The sequence below is a fragment of the Carlito syrichta genome, unplaced genomic scaffold, assembly GCF_000164805.1.
Source record: "Carlito syrichta isolate Samal-C Ts95f unplaced genomic scaffold, Tarsius_syrichta-2.0.1 Scaffold314622, whole genome shotgun sequence".
NCBI lineage: Eukaryota > Metazoa > Chordata > Mammalia > Primates > Tarsiidae > Carlito > Carlito syrichta.
The window spans coordinates 69,227-74,620 of record NW_007258718.1 but is presented as its reverse complement, the minus strand read 5'-3'; the positions used below and the strand labels follow the sequence as shown (position 1 = coordinate 74,620).

Sequence of the window (5,394 nt, the reverse complement as noted above, 5' to 3'; positions counted from 1 at the left end):
GTTTGTACAAACATGAAACCACACTGTACATCCTCTCTTTTGTTACCTGTCATTTTCATTCAGTGATACATTACAAATATTTGTCATGTTAATGCACCCAGAAGAGCTGTGTGCAGTGGTTTACAACTATAATCCCGGCAATTTGGAAGGCTGAGGCAAGAGGATTGCTTGAGCCCAGGCGTTTTTGTCTTTTTGTTTTTTTGAGTCAGAGTCTCACTCTGTCACCCAGGCTGGAGTGCAGTGGCACACTCCCAGCCACTGCAGCCTCCACCTGCTGGGCCTGCGTGATCCTTCCCCCTCGGTCTTCCAAGTAGCTGAAACTACAGCCACGCACCACCACACTGGGCTAATTTTTTGATTTATTGTAGAGACGAGTTCTCACCAAGTTGCCCAGGCTGGTCTCGAATCCCTGGGCTCAGGCAGTTCTCTTGCCTCGACCTCCCAAAGTGCTGGGATTATAGGTGTGAACCACTGAACCCGACCAGAGCCCAGGAGTCCACTGTACCTTCCCAGCCTGGGCAACAGAATAAGACTCCAACTCGAAAATAAAAAATAAAAATAAAAGTAAATAAATCTAGATTGCACATTACTGATACACACCGGTTTCCAGTACATTTGCATTCACTACTGGTTGTGTGTCCGTGGTAAGGTTGTGTCAGAGTTAGAGATGCATGTGCCCTGTTGTTGGACATTTGTGTTATTTGTGGTTTTAACACTGCAATGACACTAGGAATAAAACTGTTGTAATGTGCCTCTGGGCTGACCATCTGCACTGGTTAAGTTATTTACAGGAGCGTTGTTGGACTAAAGGGTAAGCATTTTTTTCTTTAAGTTTTTTGATGCATAACACTGTCAAAAAGCAGAGCTACACCAAATTTAGTATAAAGATCTTCACTGGCTTTTATTTGCTATTCTGGAATTGCACAACACCATTCTACACAACAGAATGAATGTTCTGAAGGTCTGAGCAAGGCGGTTGGTTGTATAGACAGAAATGGGCTGAGAAAACAGAAGCAGAACAAAAAGTAGCTCGGTTGCTATTTTATTTAATTGTATTTTATCTTATTTTATTTTATCTTATTTTATTTTAGTCAGAGTCTCATTCTATTGCCCAGGCTGGAGTGCAGTGTCACGCTCATGGCCACAGCAGCCTCAACCTGCTGGGCTCCAGCGATCCTTCCACCTCAGCCTTCCAAGTAGCTGGAACTACAGGTGCGTGCCACCTCGCCTGGCTAATTTTTTTTTATTTATTGTAGACACAAGGTCTCACAAGTTGCCCAGGCTTGTCTCGAACCCCTGGGCTCAAACAATCCTCTTGCCTTGGCCTCCCAAAATGCTGGAATTACCGGCTTGAGCCACTGTGCCTGGCCAGTTGCATTTTATTTTTATCTTTTATTTTATTTTATTTTATTTTTTATTTTTTTATTTTATTTTATTTTTTTTATTTTTTTGAATTGGAGTCTCACTCTGTCACCCAGACTGGAGTGCAGTGGCCGCTCCCGGCCACCGCAGCCTCGACCTGCTGGGCTCTGACGATCGTTTCACCTCAGCCTTCCAGGTAGCTGGAACTAGAGGCGCGCGCTACCACGCCCGGCTAATTTTTGATTTATTGTAGAGATGAGGTCTTGCCAAGTTGCCCAGGCGGGTCTCGAACCCGCGGGCTCAGGCAATTCATTCACCTCAGCCTCCCAAGGCGTGGGATTACAGGCTGAGTCACCGAGCCCGGTTTATTTATTTATTTTTTATTTTATTATTTTATTTGGAGTCTCACTCTGTCGCCCAGGCTGGAGTACTGTGGCACACTCACGGCCACTACAGCCTCAACCTGCTGGGCTTGCGTGATCCTTCCACCTCAGCCTTCCAAGTAGCTGGAACTACAGGCACGTGTCACCACACCTGGCTAATTTTTAAATTTATTATAGAGATGAGGCCTCACCAAGTTGCCCAGGCTGGTCTCAAACCTGTGGACTCAGGCAATCCTCTCACCACGGCCTCCCAAGGTGCTGGGATCATAGGTGTGAGCCACCACACCCGGCCTGCTTGGTTGCTTTAAAGTTACTGTCCTTATAGTATTTAGACAGAGGGGATTACTTTTTTATGCCTGCCAAACCTGTTTAGGGATTTGGCTATTATCTTTCTTTCTCTTCTGGTTTCTCAGAAGGTCTGATAAATAACTTATTTTCGGCTTGGTGGCATGAAGCATCAGCATGAGTGACTCCATTTGATTTGGTCTGTTGGGCCTGGTGCAGGAGCTCAGTTCAAAGCAATGGCCTCCTATAAATTTTATTTAACAATACCTACCTGCCCTCCAAGAAAAGACTGCCCCAACAAAAACCCTCTCTCTCCAGTAGCCTATGAGCGTGCACATTCTGTCAAACCTCCACCAATGTTGGGTTCTCGGATCCTGCAAATGATTTTCAAAGAGTCAGTTCATCAGTTATAAGAAAGAAATAGGCTTCTGCCATGGCAGCCACTGAAAAACAGCAGCCATGGCCCTGCACTACCCCATGGCCGAGGGCCTCAACAAGGGCCACAAGGCGACCTAGAACGTGAGCAAGCCGAGGCACAGCCGCCGCTGTGGGCGCCTGCTGAAGCGCACCAAGTTCATGTGGGACATAATCTGAGAGATGTGTGGCTTCGCCCCCAATGAGTGGCATGCCATGGAGCTGCTCAGGGTCTCCAAGGACAAGCGGGCGCTCAAGTTCAAGAAATGGGTGGGGACACACATTCGCACCAAGAGGAAGCGTGAGGAGTTGACCAACGTCCTGGCCGCCATGACGAAGGCAGCGGTCAAGAAGAACTAACCCTCCCGACCCCCCAGTAAAGGGAGGGAGAGAGGAAGGGAGGGAGGAGGAAGGAAGGAAGGAAGGAAGGAGGGAGGGAAGGAAGGAAGGAAGGAAGGAAGGAAGGAGGGAAGGAAGGAAGGAAGGAAGGAAGGAATGCAGGGAGGGAGGGGCTCATGCCTATAATCCCAGCACTTTGGGAGGTGGAGGGGAGAGGATTGCCTGAGCCAGGGGTTCAGATCAGCCTGAGCAACATTGCAAGACTTTGTCTCTACAATAAATCCAAAAATTAGCTAGGAGTAGTGGCGCACACCTGTAGTTCCAGCTACTTGGAAGGCTGAGGTGGAAGGATCACCTGAGCCCAGCAGGTCAAGGTTGCGGTAGCCATGAGCAGCATGCCACTGCACTCCACTCGGTGACAGAGTAAGACTCCTGTAACATATGCCGAGAAGGAAGAGACAAGCAGCCGGTGGTTAAAAAGTTTATTAAAGAAAAGAAAAGAAGAGGCGTTGGTCGGGGCTGACTCTATACAGAGAAACCAGCAGCCTTTGTTCTCGTGCAGGCCACTTATAAAACCCCAGTTGAGGCTTATCGGGGTTGGAGAAGCAGTTTAGGGGTTTGAGCTGTCGGTCACCTGGTCTTAAGATGTAGATGTCAGCCGGGCTCGGTGGCTCAACCTGTAATCCTGCGCCTTGGGAGGCTGAGGTGAGTGGATTGCCTGAGCCCGCGGGTTCGAGACCCGCCTGGGCAGCGAGACCTCATCTCTACAATAAATCAAAAAATCAGCTGGGTGTGGTAGTGTGTTCCTGTAATTCTGGCTACTCGGAAGGCTGAGGCTGAAGGATCGCCGGAGCCCAGCAGGTCGAGGCTGCGGTCGCCGGGAGCGGCCACTGCACTCCAGTCTGGGCGACAGAGTAAGACTCCAACTCAAAAAAAAAAAAAAAAATGTAGATGTCAGCCCAGGTGCAGTGGCTCACGCCTATAATGCCAGCACTTTGGGAGGCCGAGGTGAGAGAATTGCCTGAGCCTGTGGATTCGAGACCAGCCTGGGCACCTTGGTGAGACCTCATCTCTACAATAAATCAAAAAATTAGCCGGGCATGTTGGCACATGCCTGTAGTTCCGGTTACTTGGAAGGCTGAGGCAGAAGGATCACCTGAGCCCAGCAGGTCAAGGCTGTGGTGGCCGGGAGCGTGCCACTGCCCTTCAGCCTGGGTGACAGAGTGAGGATCCTACTGAAAAAAAAAAAGGATGTAGATGTCAGCACTGTTACAGGCTGCTGGTCCCACGGCCTTGAAGTGCAAATGTCTGCACTAAGCCAGTCACTATCAGAGATGTTGTTACTCACTTGTCCCTGAAATGCAGCCTTAGGAAAGCAAACACTGACAGTCAGAACCAGGATGAGCCAGTACCAGTATGTTATCAGTCACACAGCTTTGGAATGCAGTTTTGGGAAAGCAGATATTGGCAATAAAGCCATTAGTAACAGGACGCTGTTAGAGCAACATGTTAGCTTTTTGGACCGTTGCAACTCTGTGCTCTGTTTGTGAGGTTCACATGATGTGTTGTTTTAACTACAACCTCCTCTTCTATCCCCGTACAAACCCTATCAACTCCAACTCAAAAAAGAAAGAAAGAAAGAAAGAAATATTGCCCTCAGCTGCTTCAAATATAGCTTTGCCAGAGAAAACCCAAATTTTCTGGCATGGCCGGGAGCAGTGGTTCACACTTGTAATCTCAGCACTTTGAGAGGAGAGGCGAGAGGATTGTTTGAGCCCAGGAGTCTGAGACCAGCCTAGCAACACAGCAAGGCCTTGTGTCTCAACCGTGTTGCTCATAGAAGCTAGACTGGATTTTAAAAAGTGGTACATATATACAATTGAATATTATTCAGCCATAAATAAGGACAAACATATGGACTTCGCAGCAACTTGGATGGATTTGGAGTCGATCATACTCAGTGATTTATCACAGAAACAAAGAACTGAGTTCCACATGTTCTCACTCATAAGATGACCTTGAACCATTAAAATGCTATAAGAAAACAATCAGCAGTAGTGGAAAACTGTCAGGGGAGGGGGGTGGGACTGGCAGTTGAGGGAAACTGCTAGGGGAGGGAGGGGCATACCTCATCAACAAGGGTACCTGCATGATCAATGTTTATATACCTGACCCTGAATTGTACCCCACATCTTTATAATTAAAAAAAAACTGAATAATGTTCTACTGTATGTATATACCATGTTTCATTCATTCATCAATAAATATTTGGGCTGCTACAAAAAAAAAAAGACCTCGTGTCTCTACGAAAAAATTAAAAAATTAGCCAGGTAGGGTGGTGCACACCTGTAGTCCCAGCTACTTGGGAGGCTGAGGTTGAAAGATGGCCTGAGCCCAGGACGTCAAGGCTGTGGTGAGCCATGATGGTGCCACTGCACTTCAGCCTGGGTGACAGAGTGAGATCCCGACTCAAACAACAACAACAAACTCCCTGGGGAGGGCCTGACACTTATTGAACAGCTTCTAGTAGGTGCTAGGTACGAGACACGTCTGCTCTAATTTAATCCTACAAGGTAGACGTTTTTGTTCCCGTTTTACCGCTGAGTAAGTG

The 5,394-nt window shown here is 47.7% G+C and overlaps 1 pseudogene; it reads left to right on the top strand.

Annotated features, from left to right (window-relative positions):
* The first annotated feature begins 2,489 nt into the window (after positions 1-2,489).
* LOC103274218 lies at positions 2,490-2,804 on the top strand (annotated as a pseudogene).
* The last annotated feature ends 2,590 nt before the right edge of the window (positions 2,805-5,394 follow it).